Genomic DNA, 24433 nt, shown 5'->3' with positions numbered 1-24433 from the left:
GTGTGTGTGTGTATCTGCTCAAAATTGGGATTTGGTATGTTACCAAGTTCAAATGTTCAGCATACTAGAAACACTCTGAACCCATAATAGGTTTCTTGCGCTAGGGATGACTATATTGATTTTACAGTTCTGTGAAACTGCCACCTTCAGCAACATGTCTTTAACGTAATTCCTTATCCAAGGACTGGAATTGTACAATCCTTGTTTTTCATGTTTCATTTATGTTACTGACAGTTTGCTGATACATCTTCTTTTCCTGATGAATTTCTCCTCCATTTGTAGAACCAAATAATAGGATTGTTAAAATATTTGTGACAAAAAGATCTTTCTGATCTTTCTTTTGTCTTTCAGAAAATAGAGCATTGTTTCCTCTGAAAAATGCCTTAACAGCTTTCTCTCTTAATTACCAGAAGACATCTCACTTGCATGAAGAAGAGCCCTTATTCCAGTAAAAAAACATTATATGTGTGAAAGGAACCCAGTACTGAGGTTGAAACTGAATAGTATCCCATTTGGTAGTACGTCGCTTGAGACATTTTTATAAATTAAGAAAAGCTAAATAGTACCTTATAAGAAAATGCTATGCTAGGTGAACCTTCTCACAAACTGCATATCATTTACAAAGCTTGATAACTTACAGCTGTCTGGTCTATAAAGCAAGGCAGGTAATTGAATCCTTATTGCAAATGTGGGACTCTTTACCACTAAATTAGGCCTAATGAGGCTTATATTGGACAAAATTAGTGAAACATCATGCTTGCTGCAAGAAATGTACTTACACTAGGAGTGATCTACAGAGCTTTGCTAATGTGAGCATAAGGCATTTCTGTTCATGCAGCGTGTGTCCCCCCTTTTCTGCTGATTTCCTCCTTTAGCTCCAGCTCCTAGTCCATACAATCACAGAGGGTCTCTTGACACCCCAGGACAGTTTTTCAAACATTTAACAGTCTGCATCAAATCTGTTTTAGGATTTTCTCAGACCCTTCAAATCTCTTTTCAAAAACATAAAAAATAATTTTCAAGTACATTGGTGTACATGGAAATGTATAAAGGATGTGTGGTACCTAAACTTTCTAAACAACTTCCCATCTCTGGGTTTGTAACATTTAAAATTGGGGATGCTTATGGTTTTTCTCACTGAATGTTTATCTTTTAAGAAATTTGCTTATTATTTGAGAGAGAACTGGACCCCAAGGAAAGACTGTTAAATAATTATATCTCCATGATGTGAGGTATTCCATTTTGGCCCTGTTTTGTTCCATGAAATTTTGTATGAATTCCATATGAAATTCCTATGGTCATTATAAGTCAACAGAGGACTTGAAGATATATGCATGTGCATGTGCATACACAGACAGAGCTACTTAGATAACATTGGCCTTGTATATCCTTGTATATCTTGTCTGGTTCTTTTGAAAGCTAGATGGAAAAATGAAGATATATAAGAAAGGGGTCTGCTAACCACATGGCTCTGTAATAACTTTCCCTTTATAGATATGGAAGGATGCTTAACATGCAAGGCTACTTTGGTTGGTTTGTTTCAGGCTGAATTTCGTATGTCATAGCGTTCCATAAAGGACTTCAAAGTCTTAGTTAAGTGGCTATAGAAAGCCCCCACCTACCCTTTGTTCAATATTTGACATGGGACACAGTCTTAAAAGCTTAGCTGAGTGGATCACACTCTGCCTTTCAAAAATTCAGTAGGAGTTGGTTGGTTCATAAACATTTCCTCAATGGTGTTTTATAGGAATTTTTTTATACGGTTAAAAAAGTTTGTGTATTTTTGGGCTTGGAGGGTGATGGAAGATTAGTGGTTGAGGGAGGCAGTGAGTGGGAGGCATATTTTGGCTATGTTTGCTGAGAGCTCTTGTTAGTTACATTGCTCAGACCTATACATCATTGTCTGACAGATACAGCAAGAATGTCAGGGCAGTCTAAATGATAGAGGGCATTTTTGATAGTTAAAGAGCACAGTTGTCTGGGAGAGACTGCTTTCTTAGTTGGCAGCAGATAGCTGCTTTATTTGAACAAGTTTTGGTATGAAGGATTAAAATAGTATCTCTGAAAAAGAAGCCCGCTCACTTCCTGGGGTAACCATTTGTAATCTGCTAAATGCAGCCTATCCCTCCAATGAGAAAGAACATGAATTCAAGAATGAACAGTTTAATAAGTAGTTAGTTTTTGCTCTGTCGTTTGTTCCTTTAAGTCTCTTTTTTATGCAGAAGTCATAAACAGTGGACAAGACAACTTCGCATATAAAATTGTCCCATCCTTTAGCCTTGTATCAGTTGAATGAGTTGCTTCTTATTTACTTCTTAAAAGCACACTTTTAAATTAAGATACATATTTACACTTCCATTCATCCCTCGTTTTTCACCATGTAGGCAACACAGAAGCTCAGTGCTTGTTTTGCCACCATATGTTTATCAGATACATTCAGTACTTAACATCAGGACAGTATTGTAGAAATGAGGTGGTATGTAAAGTAGGCACATACTTCCAAAGCACCACTGTCTCACCTGCTGTCTTTTAATACTGTAGCTAAGAGAAGCTGCAGACTTTGACATGCAGAAAAGACTCCACCCAGAGTGTACCTCTAGGTTATGGGTGAGTATATTTTGCATGATGGGCTTTCAGCAACTTTGTGGCAAAATATGCCCTTTGTCACTGAATTTTTAGCAGAACCAGGTCTCAGCCATGTGGCAACACATTGGGTATTACTAAACAGCACTGTCTGGAACCTTTGCTGACAAGTGTAGAAAGGAAGTATGGTAACATTCCTTTCCCAGACTGCATAACTTCATTTTATATTGGTCACCTTCCAGATGTGTGCTTGGGTTCATGACCCAGAGATTGGAAATTACTGCATAACAACTTACTAGTGAAGTATGGGTTGCATGGATCATATTAGACATTTTACATGTGGTTCACCAATGGATTACATATGCCATTTGGAAAAATCATATACATGGAGTGTATATCTTCACTCATGTTCTGAAAGCATTGTCCAAATCACATTAGACATGCAGCCACTGCTGTTTTAAACTGTGTGAAACAATTATTTGCATTCATGATTAATTGTTGGCAAACTATCCAATATTGATTCCTCTGTCTACCCACTATTGAGCAAGAGGAATTAGTTCAATTGCCTAAGTGTAGGGTGACTAATTTAAATTTGCCTAAGTGTAGGGTGAAAATTAGAGGCATGAATTGTAGTTCTTGGCTGGACAGCCGTGAAAAAATTGGGGGTAGGGAGAACCAATTTTTTCCCACAGCCATTTTTCCTACAGAAAAATGAAATAATGGTGCCACTCTTTTCTGATTTGGTTAGACCTCATCTGGAATATTGTGCACAGTTCTGGGCACTACAAGTCAAGAAGAATATTGACAAACTGGAGTGTAAAAAGGGTGAAAGATCTGGAAACCATGCCTTATGAGCTTCAAGAGCTGAGTATGTTTAGCCCAGGGAAGGGAAACTTAAGAAGTGACATCATAGCCACGTGTAAATATTTGAAGGGATGTCATATTGAGAATGGGACAAGCTTGCTTTCTGCTGCTCCAGAGACTGGGACATGGAGCAGTAGATTCAAACTAAAGGAAAAGAGATTCCACCTAAACATAAGGAAGAACTAATGGTAAGTGTGGAGGCATCTCCTCCTTTGGAGGTTTTTAAACAAGTTGGTTGGACATCTGCCAGGTGTGCTTTGATTGTGTATTCCTGCATAGCAGGAAGTTGGACTAGATGACCCTTGTGGTCTCATCCAACTCTGATTCTAACTTGTACACTAGCCAGCCACCCTGACTATTCTGAGCCAAAAAATCAAAATCAATCACATTGTATTGGTCTTTAATGACTCAGGTTGGAACAATTACTGGTGAGGAGAAGATTGAGATCAGCTAAAAACAGATATGCAGAATGAGGTGAGATAGATAAATAAAGTTTCTTGCAGTTGGCTGATTACTGTGTGGAATGAAAGGGGGCAGATTAGTACATCCCTGAGCAAGATTTGGTTTCCGCTAATTTGACACGTAGGTGTAGGGAGAGAGATGTAATGTTGTGATGAATGCTATTATTGTTTATAGCCAGGTATTGTAATATTATAAGTATAGCTAGGAAATTTTTGAAGATTGACCAAAACACGTGGAATGTTGGGTGGAGTGTATCTACATACGGATGGTGATTAGAGGGGAGTGTTGAAGGTGCTGTTGGAATAGTGTAGCTATATACCTGTAATCTCGTTAGATTACCCTGTGCACTCTATGTTGGGCTTCCCTTGAAGGCAATGAGGACGCTGCCCACTGGAACAGTTTGTACAGTCGGCCTTTCTTATACACGGATTTTTTATACACGCATTTAAGCATACATGGTTTGAAAATGTTCCAAAAAAGTATACATTTACCTTGATTTTCCATTTTTTATAAGGGACACCATTTTGCTATGTCATTATATGTAAGGAGACTTGAGCATACACGGATTTTGTTATATACGGGAGATCTTGGAACCAAACCCCAGCGTATAACAAGGGTCCACTGTAGAAACTATATAACACTCGTTTTAAAGATACTGTGTTGGCTGCCTATACATTTCCCATCTAAGCTTAAAATGCTGGTAATGACATTTAAAGCTATAAGTGGTTTGGGAAGGAGCAGCTCTCTCTCTGTTTGCCTATGTAAGGACTGAGATCTTCTGGTGGGGCTCTCCTCTGTGTCTTGCCAGTGGAAGCAACACGCTGTGTGAGAACATGGGGAGGGGTTGAAGGATATGGACATGCTCAGTTTGGTGGAGGGAAGACTGAGGGGTGACATGATCATACTCTTTAAATACTTCAAGGGCTGCCACAAAGAGGAGGAGACAGGTTTGTTCTCTTCTGTCTCAGAAGGTAGACCTAGGTCTAATTTTTTAAGTTGCAGGAGGGTAGATTTCGATTGAACATTAGAAGGAGCTTCTTGACAATAAGAGTAGTTCAACAAGAACCAGTTGCCGGGAGAGGTGGTGGGCTCTCCTTCTCTGGATGTCTTGAGAAAGAGACTGGACAGCTACCTTCTGGGGATGCTTTAGTTGGGGATGCATTGAGCAGAGAGTTGGATTTAATAGCCCATAGGGCCCCTCCTAACTCTGAGATTCCATGGGAGAGGGCCTTTTCTGCAGTTGGACCCCAGTTGATGACAATATTGGTTTCATTTTGTCTTCAAGTTAAATGTTTGAAGGCCTATTGACTATATCCAAATCTGTATATACACATGGTTTTAGATCATTTAACCGTAACTTTTTAAATTGTACAGTTATTTAATGTTTTAGTGTTTAAATTATTTTTGCTTTTTAAAATTGTTTTGCTTTTATTTTAAGTTGTTTAAATTATTGTATGCATTTCAGAGATGGGATATAAATATTTTAAACAAATAAATATTGAGGATGAAGGTGTCAAATAGAGTTAGTTTGTATTTACATGAGATAGTTTGGATGAAGACAGAAAAGGAAAAGCTATGAATTACAAAGAGTCCATGAGAGTAAGAAAAAAAAGACTATGAGGCGTTACAAACCGCCGCTTTGTGGCGGTCTCCCGGCGCTGCTGTTTGCTCCGCAAGGGAGCCGCCGCAGCCAAACCGTGCGGCTCCCTTACGGAGCAAAAAAGAAGCTCCAAAATGGAGCTTCTTCTGGTGTCGCGCTCATGATGCTGCAAGGCACCAATGGCGCACTCACGACGTCATTAGCACTGCGCGACGTGCGGACGCACAGCGTCCGTTACGTCAAGATGGCGGCAGCCGTGTGGAACGGCCACCGCGATTTGTTACGGACAGAGTCCGTAACAGGAAGAGGAGCGTCTGGAAGAGACGCCCCTTTTTTAAACTGGGACGTCCTGAGGATGTCCCAAGTGGCAGTTTGTAACCCGCCTATGAGACTTGCAAAGGGATAAACTATTGTGTTAGTAGTTTATTAAGCTAATGGAAAACTGCAATTTGGAAAACTGCAATTTCAGTAGTTTGTGGAATGGAATGTAGAGAATAAAATAGCATTCACAAAAACACCTCAAACATTAAACAACAAAGTTATGTTCGTTATGCATAAGACTGTTTCTACTGCCTTGTCAATGTCATAGCAGCATCAGAGGCTCAAAGAACAGCCTTGCAAGTATGGTGAATCTAGTGGAGGTCCTTGTGGCAACAGTACCTTTAGAGAGAGAGAGAGGATTTGAAGGAGGCGTGTCACATGTGATGGTTAGGATTGGGCTTACTCCAGTCACACACACCTTAGTCACACACACCTTCGTCATTGACAGAAGTTAGAAAAAATGTACACAACTTTGAATTGCAGAAAAGATTTAGGGATGAAGGCAGCATAGAAGAGATACAAGATAAAGAAGTGGACTGTAAACTTTTGCTATTTGGAGGCTGTAGCAGAGTTAGGTGTAATCTGTTAGGGCCTGCATCCCATTGAGGTTCAGTAAATACAGGAAATGCCCCTTATTCATATATATCAAGAAAGTGAGAGATGGCAGTGGCATAAACCATACCCTTTGTTACTTAACACAGAATAATAATATGCTAATTTTGCTCCTCAGACCCCCATTTAAGGATGAATAAAATAGCTATGTGATTAGATAAGGAGGGTGCTTGTGGTATGCTTAGTAATTGCTATTTGCTGTGCACCTCCATCTCAGGAAGACTGGTTTTAAATCATGTGCAGACATAATAATTTATTATGTTACAAATGGGAAACTGAAAAGAAAAACACCAAACACTTCCTAATGCTGACTATTGTTTTTCTGTTCTGTTTCATAAAAATATGTGTTTAGTGCCACAGATCTTGTAGTAAGTTGTCTAGGAACATATTTCTATGAAGTTTATGACTGAATGTTACAAACCAGGTGACTCATTGTATTATTAATTTGGAATGTTATCCATAATGTTTAGTGTAGTCAGGGACTGGCTGAGTAAAAAGGTAAAGAAAGCAGGGAGCTGGGTGTTTTGGAAAGAATTACAGTATATGTGCTGAAACTCCACTCTACTTTCTGGCCTTGGGCTTCTGACTGGTCTCTCCCCATCCACATTTAAACTATATTTTTCAATTGCATTAGAGGCACTGTAGAGAGCTACACCCGGTTACCGCATGAAATATTAGCTGTACCAGCAACTGATACATTCTAATATTTAACTTTAGCTTTTAAAAGAAAGACTGAAAAGCATTCTGTTACTTCTTTGGAAAAAAAGAATGAGAAACTAATTTGCAGGTCAAAGGTGCTAAGGACTTTGTATTATTTTTCTGAGTATGTGAGAGGTGAGCCCCTGTTCTTATAGTACACATGGGGAACTGAATTTTAAACCAACTTGTCCGAGCTTGTATGACAACTCCACCATAGAGGTGGGCTAAGAATTTGCATTTCCTAAATCACACACTGTTAGGTTTCATATTAATTTGTCTATAGCATATGTCTGGCTTCTAGCCTGACTCTAAATCACTGTGAATATTTTTTTCTGGAAATGAGGGTTAGAAGTCTTGATTATAAATGAAATAAGACCAAGGGGAGCACTCTGGCTATACCCTTTACCTCCTCAGGAGAACATCTCAGCAAGAGTAAATCATCCTGGCCCTATTTATTATGGATATTTGAACATTTACTTTCTACTCATCCACTATCCCTTATATGAGAATGTCAGCCTCCAAGCAGGCATAGTGTGTACATTTTAATATATGCACAAAAATTACTAATAAAATTATAGTTGATTTGTAAGTGTTAAATAATAATTATATTTCACTTCTTTGTGTAATGAGGCATTCAAACAGAAGATACCTGAACATGAGACTACATTTTCCAATGAACTATGTCATAGGCACAGTGCTTCTGTACAGGACAAATGAGCAATTTGTGCAGCACAAAGACACATTTTGAGAAGATCCTATTATGTAGATTAGCTTGCTATTTTTGCACGCACCTTCTCTTAATAATGCATGGCTACAATTTACTAATGATTGTTGCTTCATAGCTCATAAATGTGTTTATCTACTTCTGTCCTGCTTTCCCATTATATAGTCTCCAAAGCAGTAGTTACATCCAGAACCTACATATTTATTTACAGATGGCACTCTTACAAAAAATACACATGACAGTTTATGTGAAATTGTGTACAAAATAAGTTTAAATAAATAAATAAAAAGAATGAATAATGACACCTTAGCATGGAAACAAACAGGTAATTAATTCATTTAACAGAAAATTGGTGAAAAGGCTGAATCCTCACTGCCACAATGCAGTTGTAGTTTTTAAAAATGTCTTAATGGTTTTGTTGTTGTTGTGTGCCATCAAGTAATTTCTTCTTCGTGGTCTCTACGAATCACACAAATGGGTTTATTCTGTGCCTGCGCAGCAATGCTCGGAAACTTCTAGAATCTCCAGGCAGAAAGCAATGTATCTTTCTGCAACTTTTTGGCGGTAGCCCCACCCACCCATATATAAGGTCTCTGGTGGCCCGCTCCTCTTCAGTTCCTTCATTCCGCCGCACTAAGCAGCTCGAGGAACTTCGCTAGCATTCCTTGCTCTCTTCTTATTGGAATCTCTGGCATTTGAACTTCGGCTTTCCTTGACCATTCTTTCGGACTCTCCTTTGGACTTGACCATTCCTCTGATTTCACGGCTTGACTTCGGACTGGTAACGGACCTCTCTTACCATGGCTTCCTTCAAGCAATGCACGAAGTGCAGGGTTAAAATACCCATGGCCGACGGACACGACAAATGTGTCCTCTGCCTGGGGGAGGCCCATGTTCCGGGCAACTGCCCCCACTGCAAGGCGATGTCCGCCCAGGCCCTTAAAAATAGGGACCAGACACTGAAGGCTGCGCTTTATGAGAAGGTGCTCAGCCAGCCTGGCGGCTCTGGAGCCTCTGGAGGGTCGGGCGATGCTAATCCCAAGCCCTCAAGGAAGAAGGGAGACAAACGCTCCGACCGCGATAAAAAATGGGCCCGTTCATCCTCGCTGCCCGCCAAAAATCGGCGTAAAGGCCCCCCCAGCACGGTCTCAGTGTCTCCGCCAGAGTTGAGGCCAGTACCTGCTCCGTCTCCTGACATAGGGTCCATTAAGACCCCGATGCCGTCTGTACCGGCATCCTCACAAACGGTGCCTCTAGAGCCCAAAATCCTCCTCGCGGGCCACCTCTCTGTACCGGCGGACAGCCTACAGATAGTCAACGTGGATTCTGAATCTGAGGGCGAACTCCTGGATTCGGATGCGCCTCTATCCCCATAGAGGCCGAGATGAAGATCACGCTCGCCTTCCCAGAGGAAGGGATCCAGGCCACGCTCTGCTTCACGGGGCAGGGAGCACCCATGTCCCCCCCCATGAAAGGACCGGGCTGCCTTGGGGACGGAGGCTGATGAGGCTTTGGACTTGGAGCGTCCTGACACGGTCGAACGAGACCAGAACCTGTTTGAGGCGTTTCTGGACCTCGTCTACGACCAATGCACGGGACAGTACCTACTCCTGGTGGCACCTTCCCATCTGCGTCGAAACATTTGTGGCCCCAAGTGGGTGTGCCTTCCCGCTCAAACGGTTGACGTCACCCAAAGGCTCAACGACTTCGATGCAGCCGATTTTTCCTCCACACGTCGGAGCCCGTCTCGCTCGAGGTCCAGATCGAGGTCTCCTTCCCGTTCGGCATCACCCCCCTCGGACAGAGACATGTCCTTCGTTCCTGAGGGTCCGGCAGTCCCATCACCCACGGACGACGTCAGGGCTGACAGGGTTATACGGATGGCCGATGCTCTCAAACTGGAGGTTGCCCATCCTGAGGACGATGCCCTCGACCCGGTTGAAAGGAGGATCCATGGATCTGCCCCAGCACTGCCGGCCTTGGCATACCTTCCATCCCTGGAGAAGATAGCCAAGCGATCGTGGGAGACTCCGGCTACCATCCTGTCAACTTCTTGCAAGATCGAGAACTTGTACCGAGTCACCCCGTCTGCTCCGTCCTGGCTCTCTAACCATCCCAAGCTGAATTCGGCTATTGTGGAAGGAGCCCAGTCCACCTTTGCTCCTAGGACATCTTCCTCACCAGTGGACAAAGACAGCAAGAAGCTGGACAGTCTGGCTAAGAAGTTTTACGCCTCAGCGGCTCTTGACCTCAAAATAGCCAATTATGCAGCCTGTATGGGGGCTTATGTACAGTTCCTGGTGGAGAAGATGGATCCCACCATCGTGGACCTCCCAGATGACAGGAGACGCATGATGATCGCTCTCTGGAACGAGATCCATCTGATGGCTGGCCAGCAGATCATCTCCGCCAGGCACTCCACGGACTGTGCATCCAAGGTGCTGTGTGGATCCATAGCCCTCCGTCGCTATGCGTGGCTTCGGTCCTCCAACCTCAACCCCCAAGCGAAGGCGGCTATTGAAGACATGCCCTTTGATAACTCGGGCCTCTTCAACAGGGACGAAAAGCTCAGCTTCAGATACCGGATGAAGACTGTAGCCAAGAAGCACGGTATGTCGGCTTCTTCGTCTAAGTCCCCAAGACAGAGATATCCTGGTCAGCGCCCCTGGTACCCCGGTAACCAGTACCGCTTCCAGTCTCAGGACTGTCCTTACCACCAGGATAGACAGCCCCAAGGTCGGCCTTCCCATTCTCCTGTTCCTTCCGCGGACAGGCGATAGCCGTCCCAACCCAGATACCAACAGGGTTATAAGAAAAAGGACGGCCGGGGCAAGAAGAGGTTCTGATGTGTTCCTGCACACCTCGTCAGCCCCCTCTCCAGCAGATTAAGCCCTTTCTACAACATCTGGGCTTCTATCACCACTGATTCCTGGGCACTTAACATCGTCCTTAGGGGTTATGCCCTAGAGTTTTCTGAGCTCCCGCGAACTGGAGCATTCATTTCAACCATCCCCTCGGACACCCTTCTCGACGAAGTGCGCGTTCTTTTAGACAAAGACGCTATTGAACCCGTTCCCCCTTCTGGGGTGCAACGGTGCTTTTTCTCCAGATACTTCACTGTACCCAAGAGAGACTCGGGCCTCCGCCCCATAATGGATCTTCGGGCCCTGAATGCCTTCATTGTTTGCAAGAAGTTCAGGATGGTAACCCTTGCTTCTATTTTGCCACTCTTGCAGGAGAACTCCTGGTTCGTGATGCTGGACTTGAAAGATGCTTATTTTCACATTTCTATATTGGAGGACCACCGGAGGTTTCTTACCTTCGCTGTCGGCGACGAGACTTATCAGTACAAAGTCCTCCCTTTCAGCCTCTCTATAGCTCCACAGGTCTTCACCAAATGCATGGCGCCCGTGGTGGCCTACCTGCGCCAAAGAGGAATCACAGTCTTCCCATACCTAGACGACTGGCTCTTCTTGGCGTCCTCCAGAGACACTCTCCTCGAGCACCTCAACTTTTCCCTCGCTCTTCTTCATGCTTTGGGCCTGAAGGTCAATTTCGACAAGTCCAACCAAACGCATCGACTTCATAGGAACCACGCTGGACTCCGTGGCACTGAGGGCATACCTTCCAGACGCACGATTTCGGACCCTCTGTACATCCCTGCGACCTTGCCTCGACCGGAGGTGCCTGCAAGCTCGTTTGGTACAAGTTGCCATGGGACATCTGGCCTCCACCACCTTTGTCACCCCGTGGGCCAGACTGCGCTTCAGACCTCTCCAGTCTTGGTTCCTCTCCGTGTTCGATCCCGTCCGAGATGCGCCTTCCAAATTGCTCACCATCCCAAGGATGCCATTCCTGCCTCCACAACCAGATCTCTCCCTGACCACGGACGCCTCTCTACAAGGTTGGGGCGCCCACATAAAGGACAAATGGTCACCTGCGGAAGCTGCTCTCCACATCAACGTCTTGGAGATGCTAGCCGTGGAAAAGGCACTCAGAGCCTTTCAAGTTGTCCTCTCAAACAATGTAGTACTTCTCCTGACAGACAACACCACCACCATGTACTGCCTCAACAAGCAGGGAGGAACGAGGTCGCGGACCCTGCTAGCCGTCACCATTCGCATTTGGGAATGGTGCATACAGCACAAGATTCTCTTGCAGTGCATCCACCTGCCCGGCGATCAAAACGACCTTGCAGACCAGCTCAGCAGGTCATCTTCCACCTGCCACGAATAGAAGTTGCATCCGGATGTGGTAAATCAACTCTATGCCCACTGGGGAACCCCTCTCTTGGACTTATTCGCTTCCCTGTCAAACGCTCACACCCCGAGATTTTGCTCTCGAACCAGGGAGCCAGGATCGGAAGGAGATGCCTTCCAGCTCAGGTGGACTTGAGGCCTACTATATGCCTTTCCCCCGTTCCCCCGATCACGAGAGTGTTCTCAAAGATGCTGGCTGACCGGACGGACGCAATCCTGATAACTCCGTTGTGGCCCAGACAGCCTTGGTTTGCCCCTCTCCTACAGCGAGCCCAAGAATCTCTCCGCTTGGAACACCGGCCCGACTTGCTTTCACTCCATGGCGGGCAAGTCCACCATCCCGAGATGCAATCTCTCCCATTGGTGGCATGGAGGATTCGATCCTGACAACGCTTCCAACCGGTGTCCAAGAGATAATCAAGGCAGCTCAGAGACCGTCTACCCAGAGGTCGTATGCCTACAAATGGAACAAGTTCCTTGCCTTCCTGCAGACCAAGGACATTCCACCATCCCGTGTCACCATCCCTGGTCCTGGACTTTCTCATGACACTGACTGAGGCAGGTCTCTCTTTGAGTTCTGTAAAGTGCTACCTGTCTGCCATTTCATCCCACTACTTGTTTCGGGACAAGCCTTCTTTGTTTAGGGACCCTCTTATAAAGAAGTTCCTTAAAGGATTCAACAATCTGCATCCACCTGCTACGGTTCCTCCACCACAGTGGAGTCTAGACACCGTCCTGGCACATCTGGTGTCTAAGCCCTTTGAACCCTTAGCTACCACGGACCTGAGACTCCTGACCTGGAAGACAGCCTTCCTGGTAGCTATCACGTCAGTCCGCCGGGCTGGTGAATTGTGTGCTCTTAGGATGGACCAACCCTTTCTCCGTTTTCACAAAGACAAGGTTGTCCTCTGCACAGATATTACTTTCTTGCCAAAGGTGGTGTCTGCTTTTCACATCAATCAGGACATTGTCTTGCCGACTTTGGCTCCTAATCCGACCACGGACTCCGAGCGTCAGCTCCATGCCCTGGACGTTCGGAGGGCGCTGGCGTTCTATTTGGACAGGATATCTGGTTCCAGGCGTTCGGAGAGACTTTTTGTGTGCTACTCCGAAGCCAAGAAAGGGCTGCCGGTTTCACCGCAGAGGTTCTCCAAGTGGGTGGCCAATACCATCCGCCTCTGCTACGAACTGGCTGGAAAGCCCTTGCCATGTCGGGTTAGAGCCCATGCAACTAGGGCGGTAGCCGCATCCTCAGCCTTTTTGATGGGGATTCCCCTTGAGGATGTGTGTAAGGCTGCTGTCTGGTCCCAACCATTGACGTTCATCAGACATTACAGGCTGGACGCCAGGGCCAGACATGATGCGGCCTTTGGGAGGGCAGTGTTACTTTCTGCCATGCACTAAACCTGTTGCACTGTTAATAAATAACAAACATGTTTGGTTTACATACTTTATTGATTGTTGCCTTTATTGATTATGTTTGACACTCCCTCCTCCACTGACTACAGCTCGCTAGTCTAAACCCATTTGTGTGATTCGCAGAGACCACGAAGAAGAAGGACAGGTTGCTCACCTGTAACTGTGTTTCTTCAAGTGGTCATCTGCGAATTCACACAAACCCGCCCATCCATCCCCTCAGTGTCTGCTCATTTCACAACGCTTGTTGCCGTGCTGTTTTGCGGCTCATTCGGAACTGAAGAGGAGCGGGCCACCAGAGACCTTATATATGGGTGGGCGGGGCTACCGCCAAAAAGTTGCAGAAAGATACATTGCTTTCTGCCTGGAGATTCTAGAAGTTTCCGATCATTGCTGCACAGGCGCAGAATAAACCCATTTGTGTGAATTCGCAGATGACCACTCGAAGAAACACAGTTACAGGTGAGCAACCTGTCCTTCTGGACCCTAAGACGAACCTATCAGAAGGTTTTATTAGCAAAATTTGTTTAGAGAGGGCTTTGTCCTTGTCTTCTTCTGAACATGAGAGAGTGTGACTTGCCCAAGGTCACCCAGTGGACTTCCATGGCTGATTTGGGATTTGATTAGCCCCATGTTCATTAGACATGGCCATTAAACAGACAGTGTGTAAGCAATTAGAAAGGAATATTATAATCACAAGAAGTCAACATGGGTTTCTCAAAAACAAGTCATGCCAGACTAATTTTATCTTTTTTGTTGAAATGTCCAGCTTCATAGATGAAGGGAATGCTGTAGATGTATCATATCTTGATTTTAGTAAGGCTTTTGGCAAGATACTACTTGCTATTCTTTCAAAAAAGCAAGTAAAATGTGAGCTACGCAATGCTACTGTTTGGCGGATCTGTAGTTGGTTAAATGGCCAAACTCAAAGGGTGCTTGGCAATGTTTCCTTTTCATGGTGGAGAGAAGTGATCAGTGGGGTGCTACAGGGTTCTCTATTGGGCCCAGTGCTATTCAACATTTTTATCAATGACTTGGATGATGGAATAGAGGACCTGCTTATCAAATTTGCAAATGACACTAAATTAGGGGTAGCTAATACCTCAGAAGACAGGATCAGAATTCAGAATGACCATATCAGATTATAGAGTTGGACCAAAACTAACTGGATCAACAGTGTGATGGTGCAGCTAAAGAAGCTAACATGATTCTAGGCTGCATCAATAGAAATATAGTAGCTAGATCAAGGGAAATAATCTAGTAATTCTGTTCTGCTTTGGTCAGGCCTCAGCTGGAATACTGTGTTCAGTTCTAGGCACCACCATTCGAAAAGGAAGTTGACAAGCTGGGGCATGTCCCGAGGAGGACAACCAAAATGGTGAAAGGTCTGGAAACCATGCCCTATGAGGAGCAATTTAGGGAGCTGGATATGTTTAGCCTGGAGAAGGGAAGGTTAAGAGGTGACATGATAGCCCTTTTTAAATACTGTATTTGAAAGGATGTCATACTGAAGATAGATCAAGTGTCTTTTCTGTAGCCCCAGAGAACAGGAGCTGGAGCAGAGGATTCAAACTACCGGAAAAGAGATTCCACTTCAGCATTGTGTGTGTGTGGAGGGTGCTTTGATTGTGTATTCCTGTATGGTAGGAGGATTGACTTGATGGCTCTTGAGGTCTCTTCCAACTCTCTGATTCCATACAAAATGCATTACATTATTTTAACCTGGAGGTGTAAATATTTTTCAGGTAAAGTTCCAGCTAACATGTTAGATAGGGTTGATGAAAAAAACATTCCTGGCTATCACATATCAAAATGAGATTCATACATGGTATTCTAAGAGTAGGATTAGGAATTCCTATAAAGTCTTTTGTATGCTGCTTTGACTATATAAAGAGAATTGGGGGATAAATTGTTAAATAATAAATAACATTTTATCATTGATTAAGTTCTCCCCCACTTAAGTTAGATCTTATTTAAGGAAACAATGCAGTGCCAGGTTTCTTCGGTTGTTTCCCATACTTGAAGAAATCTACAGGTTGGGGGAGAAATCAGTTTACCGTCTATGTGCAACAGTTAGGAACACTCTATATATTTGAAATTAAAATCCTTCGCATGGACAGATTTTATGGTGAGAGAAGCTGAATTCTGTCAGCTACCAAGTTTTTGTTACCTTGGCACGCAGGATATTGAAGGCCTTTCTGAATCTACTGGAAATAATATCCAGTTAATACCCTCCAACCTCCCAGTTTTTCAAGCCTATTTTTGCATACATGGTTTACAGCTCATAAAAGAGTCTCTTTAAAAAGAAAAACAGAGATACCTACAAATCTGAATTAAGCTTCTGTTCTGCAGTCTTAACTGTATCTCGCTGGATCCTGACAGTGACAATGACACCTGTCTTGCGGGGCAAGTGGAACTTGGTGAAATATCCTTCAGAATTAGAATTTAATTTCTCTGTTTTGGACCATGTTTTATTTGGTATGTTACTGTTCAAGAAACAACTTTGGCTTTGTAGTAGAAGTCCTTACTAATGATCTGAGGCCTGATGTGAAGGAGGGACCAGATCACAGAATGGAAAAAAGGAAGCTCTATTCCAAGAAATAGCCTAACACATTTGAACTGAAAAATACTTGTGTGGCCTTCTTCAGGGGAAAGCTATTTGAAAACCAACCAGCAGGTTGGTTTGTTGTTTTTAAATGCATGTCTCTATATCTTGAAAATGACAACATCTTACCCAAACCTCGTGGTTTTAAGATGTCATTGGCGAATTCTTGTCCACAATTAGGGCAGCTATGGTTGGCTGGTGAACATGTGAACTGTAATCTAAAACAACTGGATGCCAGATTGAGGAGACTATAATACATCTCTCTTTTGTGGGTTTCTAAAATTTACCATGTCACAAAAGATTATGTTGTGCCTTCAAATTGTCTGTTGAGTTATGGCAACCACATCAATTTCATACAAGAAATTCATAGGACTTTCTTAGGCAAGATATACTCAGAGGTGGTTAATATTGATAAAATTCCCTTTTCATTACTACTCTTTATATACACAAGAACATACTATTCGGAAATTCTAAAAGAAAGAAAAGACTCTCCTTTAAAGGAAATACAGTTTCAGCATTTAGGAATTGCAGAATTGTCAGCTGCTGGATTTGGGGCTAAAGATTTGGAGATTGTGGGGTTAGGGAAGGTTGATGTCCCCTTGTCTGTCATTTAGTGTGGTATGTGCTGCTTGTCATGAAAGAATGACCTGCTCTACTCTATTTGGTTTGGTATTTCAAAACAAATAAAAGATTTATCTGTCATTTTCTTTTATTTTTGTGCACTTCAGTTCAGACTTAAGAGAATGGTCTCTTCAGCTGAGACAGGGCAACTCTCCTTCATAATACTTTTCTCAAGGGGTTTCTGTTCATTAGAGCAATACAAATATCAAATGAAATGAATTGGGCAATGATTGCTCTCCTTTCTTGAATTCATATGTATAGCTCTCCACAGTACTCCCAAACTTTCCTCCTGGATTGTGTCACTGGCTATATTTTGCAGCAGAGCTTTTTATACCAACTGAGTTCTTGGGTGGAGCAAATTGGCAAGCTGCATAGTTGCTTCCTGTATCTGGGCAAATGTTGTGCCTCTGCATAATTACCTGATTGTTATTTTTCTGTGGAAGGAGGAGAAAACCTCTCCAATAGACTGCAAGCTTTCTCCCCTCTCCCCTTTTCTACAAAATTTATGTAACTGTGAAGTTGAGTGTCTGTGAAATAGTGGTTTCATATATTGGGATATTTAAGAACTTTGGCCATAATCCAGGATGAAGTTAAGCATATCTATCTAGACTTTGACTGTGTTTTTTGTTGGTGGCTGCAGTTAAAAAGTCTCTTAAACTGAAGAGCGTGGAATTGCTTGCTAATTGGATTGTAATATTATGTTCTTCTAAAAACTTTGTGTTAAAGTTCTGTGTTATTTGTGTTTTAGTTCTGTAAGACTGTAAGTTTAGCTTTAGGATAGTTTTACTTTTACATTTTAGAAATAACTTTGCAGACAGAACACAAACTGTATTGTTATACAAATTTTAAACTCAAACAATTATTTTAAAAAAATACTTTCTCACAGTAGTATGCTGTGAAACATGTAAAAAAGGGAACTGTGACATTTATGGGTCAATTTAAAAATCTAAGTAGTTATGATGTATGCCATGCAGTGGCTTAGTGGTTAAGACGCCAGTTCTGATGATCGGAAGATTGGAAGGTTGGTAGTTCAAGGCCCAAGTGCTGCATGATGGGGTGAGCTCCTGTTATTAGTCCCAGCTTCTGCCAACCCAGCAATTTGAAAGCATGCAAATGCAAATAGTTAGGTGGATACCACTTTGGTGGGAAGGTAATAGTGTTCTGTGCAGTCATGCTGGCCACGTGACCACTGGGCCGGGTTTGTCTTCGGACAACACTGGCTCTTTGGCTTAGTAACAGAGATGAGCACCGCCCCCTACAGTTGGTTACAACTAGACATTCGTGTCAAGGGACCTTTACCCTTACACACACTGTAGGCTTTATATGTCCTATGTGTGTTTGTGTGTGCGCGTGCTTGACTTTTTTCTTTTCTTTTCTTTTCTGCATTCAATCTACTGGTTAATGCTAAATACAGATGCATGTTAAAAAGTATTGTCCATCTCAGCCCCTGCCCTTGGAATAGTATCAGAAGCATGAAACATATGGTAATATAAGGGTAAAAAACATAGACAAACAAAATGCTTGCCCAGTTGCTACTTTATTGATGTTTCATTTTACAATTGGTTCATGATTTCCTCCTCAAGATAATGGGCACAGCAAAGGGACCTGGAGGAAGTGCATGAGATGAAAATAACCTTCCCAGTCTCATTTCAAAATGCTTTATTTCTGTCTTGGTTAGTTAATGGATTTGGGATGTCTTATCCAAGCTTTAAGTGCCCTGACCACTGGGCTCCCCTAACTTTGTGATTTTTTTAAAAAAATCACCCCAACACTGGTTAGAACTTTCTCCTGATGAACCTGTATCTTTCAAATAGAGACATTAAAGCACATATACCCTTGTGCTGCTGTATTTGCCAGGAGAGCCATAGAAAAGCAAAACAAAAGAGTGTTTTATCAGAGGTATTGTTGCAAATGCTCTGTTCCTCCTTAGACGTGAACATTCAAATTTATTTTAAGTTCTTGAGTAGACTAATAAAACAAAAGTGTGTGATAAACATTGGAATCCTGTTCATCAGGATTATGGTAACTTGTTTTCAGTTCAGCAGATAAGCTCCAAACCCTTAAATCTCTTTGATCCAGGCCTCTTATAGTACGAAAGTGTTAAAATAAAGAGCAACCAGGTGTCTGGACTTCATTTTAAAGGAGTAACAGCTAATTTACTGGTTGTCTGGCATAAGTGTTAGGAAGAATAGATTCTCTTCTCTTGCTCCTTCCTGGGATACTCCTGGTCTCTCTCAATCAGTATGGCTGCCTGGAGTGTACAAAATGGAGCTAGTAATCAACCTGGAACATTCTTGAATGTTTCTGCAAGGTGTGGCAATGGCTTTCAAAGGGAGTAGGATGAACTCCCTTAGATGTTAATGGTTATGGTCCAAGGTGACCACTTACTACTTAGTTTTGATCAAATGTTACCAGTTTCTGAAGAATATAGTAGAGGAGGGCTATTGCCGATGTGTAATATTTGTGGGCTTCCTAAGTCTTTCTGGTTGGCTACTGTAGCACTTGATGTTGGACTAGATGAGCATTTGGTGTGATCCTGTGTGGCTGCTTTTAGTTTCTTATAATCTCTTTGCCAGTGAGAAATATCAATACTGTCCAGTCCAGTTTATATTAAATGTAGATAATGAAATGTAAATACAAAAAAAAAGTTGTAAATAAAAATACAGACACTGTGCTGCTAAATAAAACTGAATATAGCAGTGTTGTCTTTGGTAACTCGTAGCTATATTTAAAACCAGCATGGCCTGCCAGATTGTAAGAGGATAAAAAGGGAGAGAATACAGACCAGCATTGAACAGCAGATGTTAAGATCAGTTGCAGAACCGATGTGATGTACTGGTTAGAGTGTTGAATTAGAGCTGGATAAATCCAGGTTTATATTCCTATTCACTGAACTGTGAAATTGATTGGCTGTCTTTGGGCAAGTTACGCTCTTTCAACCTAAACTCCCCCACAGAGTTGTTGTGGAGTAAGTGGGAAGAAGGGAATGTATACCTTGAGCGATATGTGTGAAGTATGAAGTAAAAATACAACCAACCTTAATTAGACAGACTATAGAAATAAACGTAGGCCTGTTACAGACAGCCAAAATAAAGCTGCTTCGAGTCATAGTGGAGGTATGGTGGCTTTGGTGCGGCTTCTGGACTCTTAGGACATATGCATCATTGAAATACCATACCTCCACTATGACTCGAAGCAGCTTTATTTTGGCTGTCTGTAACAGGCCGTAGTTTCTGTAAAACTCCAATAATGTTGTCACAGCTTTGAAAATGATGAGAAATTATTGTGTCATATAAAGAGAGAAGTTAGCAACTTTCTTGTATTTGCCTTGTACAGATAGTCTGCTTTGTTTTGTGAATTACTGTATTTTCTGGCATATGACTACTTTTTAACCCAGGAAAATCTTCTCAAATTGGAGGTCGTCTTACACACAGGTATATATATATCTGATATAGCAGGTTATGAAACTTCTGAGCCGGACTGGAGAATCTGCGGTCGCCACATATGGTGGGGGGGGTGGAGAGCTCAAAAACAACCGCGGGGTATGGAAAAAAGAGCTGTGTTTGCGCTACCAGTCTGATAGTCTTGGAGACAGGGAGGGCTGGGCAGGCAGGAAGAGCTGACCAATCCAAGTAGGCTTTGATCATATTTATGGAAAGGCGGGATATAAATAAAAATTATTATTATTATTATTATTATTATTATTATTATCGTATACAACAAGTTTTCCTGCTAAGTACTTGCATGTCATAAGCATTTGAATTAAAATTACCATATTGAATTCAAATCTGATATTTTTAAAATTTATATTTGGTATGCGTTGGAAGAGAGGTAGTCTTATACGGCAAGTATATCCCAAACTCTATATTTTAACTGGAAAAGTTGGGGGTCGTCCTATATGCCCAGTCGTTTTATACGCCGGAAAATACGTTAATTCCAAAACAGTAGTTACATTATTTTATTTATTTATCTATTTATTTGAGTTGTATCCTGCCTTTCTTCCAAAATGGGACACAAAGTGGTTTATAGTACAGCGGGCCCTTATATCCACTGGGATGTGGTCCCAGGACCCCCTGTGGGTACCAAAATCCATGAATACTCAGTTACCAATATATAGTAATATGACATGCCTTAATGGCAAAATTGAGGTTTGCTTTTTAGAATTTATATTTTTTTGAATACTGTATTTTCAAGCTTTGGATGGTTGTATCAGTGGATATGGAGGGCCAACTGTAGTATGTGTTGCTTTTATCAAGAGTGGGTTAAGATCTTAAAAGATCTTGAACAAGGACTTTAAGAAGTTCAGCACTCATCAATAGCTAGATTTATCCTTGATAAGCTTTTAACCTCTTCTAAAAAAACTTCTGAGATCATCTAAGTATTTCATATACTCTATTCTTGTCTTTTTCTTCAGCTTGGTTATACTTTTAAAAGCTGTAACATTACTTTCCAAATATACGAAATTCACAATGGCAGAGGTTAGGAACTCTTCAGTCCATTCTTTCCTGGCACACTACTGTACCCATGAGTCATTTCTGATCAATAGTTGTTGTGATTATGACATTTTGTCCAAATATACATATTGTATTGGGCAGAGCATGTCCTCATCCACCCAACTACATACCTATCTTTATATCCTGTTATGCTTAGATTAGTATTTGCTGAAAGTGGCAGTGAAAAAGACTTCTGTTTTCCTGACCTGCTTGATTTTTGGCTGTGGTTGCATTTCTTACACCTCCGTTTTTATTTCTAAATTCTAACATGCTGCTTTCTTTCTTTTAAATAACATTTTAAGTGTGACAAATGTAGGCTATTCAAGTTAAAGAAAAGGGGGGAATTGCTACTAGCAGAAGCCAAAGTAATGTGTGAAGTCAGATGATAATTTCCCTAGCTTGTAATAATTCTAAGTAAGTGCCAAAGTCAGATCTCTTCAAAAGTGATGAATGTCACTATTATTATATTGTACCTTTTCCCCAATCTGGGATTCAGAAGTTTAAAAAGGTATAGCTAAAAGTTTCATAGGTTAACTGCAACTTCCCAGAGGACCTTTTCTTCTACTACTCCCAGATTATGGAATGGCCTGCCGGAGGAGAGGCGTCAAATTACCAGCTTGGACAGCTTTAAAAAGTCTGTCAAGATGTATCTTTTCCGGCAGGCCTTCCCTGACTAGTAAACCTGGCCACCAACTGAATTCATCATCCCACTGAATACTTGTGCCCCATCTCCTCATCCCTGATATTTTAATTGTATTGCTTTTAATGTTTCATCTGTTTAATTGATGCTTATGGGGAGGGAGGGAATGATTGGAATATGGGGTATGTATGTTCTTGCTTTAATTGTAAGCTGCTTCAATTTGACAGAGAGGTGGGTAAAAATAAAGCTTTTATTTATTATTTTTATTTATATCATTTGCTGTTGTGTGCCTTCAAGAATCCAATTTACAGTGACCCTAAGGTGAACCTATTACAGGTTTTTCAAGGGCTGAGAGTGTGTGACTCACCCAACATCATGCATTGGGTTTCCATGGCCAAGGGGGGCGTTGAATCATGGTCTCCAGAGACGTAATCCAGTGCTCAAAGAGCTACATCGCAATCATATGAAATTTAAAAATATAATTTAAACTGTCAGTATCATTAAAAGTATGACCATTAAAAAGAAAACACACACACAGAAAAACAGTGCAGAACATTCCGCAGGTCTTTTGAGGGCTAAGCAGCCAACAGCCTTCTTTAACAAAAAAGGCAACAGTGATTCTTCCATGTTACTCTCTGTTCTGGTTGCTATCTCATGTAAACACCTTCTCTCAGAAGATATTACAGACTTTGCCTGCAGGGAAAACCCCTAAGTGAGAAAGCAGCTATAGGGATAGCAAGTTGAGACTACACACGCTAGCAGGTATCATACGTGCCTATGCATTGTTTTGCTCACAACTCATGTATTCATCTCAACATTTCCTTGGTGAGAGAGGTGGCATGTAGATGCCAGGCAGAACAGTGTGTGAGTGGCAGTGCACTATTAGAGGACAAAGTTGTCAATGTCACATGGCTTGCTTTGCCACCCTCAAGCTATGTGCTGAGAGTTGTGTTCCATTTCCAATGCTGAAGAGAGTAAGCTGCCAACCTGGTTGATTTCTGTATCTGGAAATGGAAGGAACAGGGATCTTAACTTTCACCTCATATTGCAAAATGTCTTGAGGTGGGCCTTGGAGGTGTGTGTGTACCACACTGTTCAGTTGTCTTACAGCTGCCATTTGTGTGTGTTACTCTCTTAATTGTGCACTTACTCTTGGCTTGGATTGTTTTATTATTTATAAATCACCCCCCCCAATGTTCTCATGCCACTGCAGAGTGTTTTTTTTTTTAAACCTATCTTCATGTACTTATCTGTGTGTGAGAGAGGGAGTGAGAGAGCTATGCCTTGTTTTACTAATTTTCCCCACTCAATTCAAGAAAACACGTAGACAGAGACTGGGAGAAAGTGGTTTCGCATCCCCCTTCTTCCAAGGCAGTTGGCCTTTCACATGCTACCACCCGTTCCCTTTTACACATTTCTCTTTAGATCCTGCTGTGTATTTTTCTTTTGTCCTGTCCAGTGCCTTGGAGACCTTTGTACTGAATCAATGATGACTATTACTTTAATAAATGTACTTCATGTACCACTGAGGATCTTGTTCATTCCCATATCTCAAACTTCTCTGACGGACATGTTCACAGCTTATTTTTTTGTTCACATGAATTCATGTGCAGATGTTTTCATATAGTGATTGGGGCAGAATCTGTATTTTGATTCTGTACTGCTCCCATATCCATGTCTTTCCTTCACACATGCATACATTGTTCACATGCTGAAAGTCCCAATGTGACTTACAGTTATTAGCTTACAGTTGTAAACCACTTAGACATTGTTAGTTCAGTATGAAGCGGTATATAAATGAAGCTGTTAGTTTTGAAGCTGTTTTGATTCTCACAGGTTACCATCTGAATACTCAAAGTGACTAGCCCATGTGAGCCCATGGCTAAGTAAGGATTCAGATCCTGGTCTTCAGAGTTGTAGACCAATGTTCAAACCACTGCATCTTGCTGGCTGTTACACACACACACACACACACACACACACACACACACAGAGAGAGAGAGAGAGAGAGAGATTGAATTTATATATGAAACTATCTTCCTAGTAGTGGAAAGAAGGCTTTATTTTGTGGAGCCAGTGCAGCAGCTTGAACTCCAGCAAGTCCAAATTTGCTCTTCAGTGTTTAAAAAGAAGGGGGGAAAGGATAATGGTTACGATTATGTATTGGTGAAACTGTGTACGTCAGCAACAGTGTTCTGCAGTCAGGGAGCAGGGGAGTGTACAGGAAGAGAAGCTAAGTAGCCTAACTAAAGTCATTGTGATCTGATGATTTATGCAGGGCAGCTTGCCTAGCACTAGGCTGCTGGAAGCATTCCTCCCTACCCTGCTACCCTGCAATATGCAAGAATAACCTGATTTTTGTGTGTGTTAAAAGCTCACCTACAAACTAGTCTTCTCTGACACCTTTGGTGATTATTCTGTCATACGTACTCTCCAGTTCAATTGTCTCCAGCTTGATCTCTTTCTGACATTTTGGGATCTAGGTACAAGCTGCTCTGCTTTTTTTCTTCTTTGCCCTGTTGTCCTGAGGCAGT

The 24433-nt window shown here is 42.3% G+C and overlaps 1 protein-coding gene across 2 annotated transcripts in view; it reads left to right on the top strand.

Annotated features, from left to right (window-relative positions):
* The window catches only part of MOB2 (MOB kinase activator 2), a 164433-nt gene that overhangs the window by 63491 nt on the left and 76509 nt on the right, over window positions 1-24433 (top strand). The gene's annotated exons all lie outside the window — the stretch shown is intronic.

This window comes from Sceloporus occidentalis, unplaced genomic scaffold, assembly GCF_023333645.1.
Source record: "Sceloporus occidentalis isolate IW3139 unplaced genomic scaffold, rSceOcc1.0.p SCAF_4, whole genome shotgun sequence".
Lineage (NCBI taxonomy): Eukaryota > Metazoa > Chordata > Lepidosauria > Squamata > Phrynosomatidae > Sceloporus > Sceloporus occidentalis.
Note: the sequence above shows the minus strand (reverse complement) of the source record. Positions and strands in the feature narration are given on the sequence as shown.